We start from the raw sequence: 694 nt of genomic DNA, 5'->3' as shown, positions 1-694 counted from the left end.
ATCACGTGACTACAGTTGACTTCTGTCGCCTCTGAGGGACGTGTGTGCATCTCCTTCAGGTCAGCATCATTAGTAAAGAGAGCAAGACTCTGGATGAAATCCAGAGTTTCCTGGTGAAAAACACATCCATACAATTTTAATGAGGCCAGATATTGCTTGTTCAGTGTCTCAAAGTCAGAAAGATGAGTTCTGTGTGTGTGTGTGTGTGTGTGTGTGTGGTGATAGAAATATATCTCCACCAACAACTGCCAGAAATTCAAGTCAGATTCAGAAAGGAATGTAGAATAAAGAGTATCATTGCTGATGTCAGATGAGTGTTGGCTGAAAGCAGAGAATACTAGAAGGATGTTTGCCTATGTTTTATTGATTATACAAAAGCATTCAATTGTGTGGATAATAAAAAATTCTAGTTAAAAAGACAAAGAACAGTTATTTCAGAGCACAAAAAGGACTGATAATCCAATTGCTAAATGAGCAAAGACGTGGAAAGACTTTTCACAGAGGATATTCAGATGGCCAATAGACACATGAAGAAATGCTCCAAATCACTGGCAATAAGAGAGATGCAAATCAAAACCACAATGAGGTACCATCTCACTCCAGTAAGAGTGGCAAAGTTTAGCAGGGCAGCAAGTAATAAATGTTGGAGAGGATGTGGTGAGATAGAACTCTTATACATTGTTGGTGAGATTGT

Source organism: Elephantulus edwardii, unplaced genomic scaffold (assembly GCF_000299155.1).
Source record: "Elephantulus edwardii isolate Elephantulus edwardi_28Jun2011 unplaced genomic scaffold, EleEdw1.0 scaffold00296, whole genome shotgun sequence".
Lineage (NCBI taxonomy): Eukaryota > Metazoa > Chordata > Mammalia > Macroscelidea > Macroscelididae > Elephantulus > Elephantulus edwardii.
Note: the sequence above shows the minus strand (reverse complement) of the source record.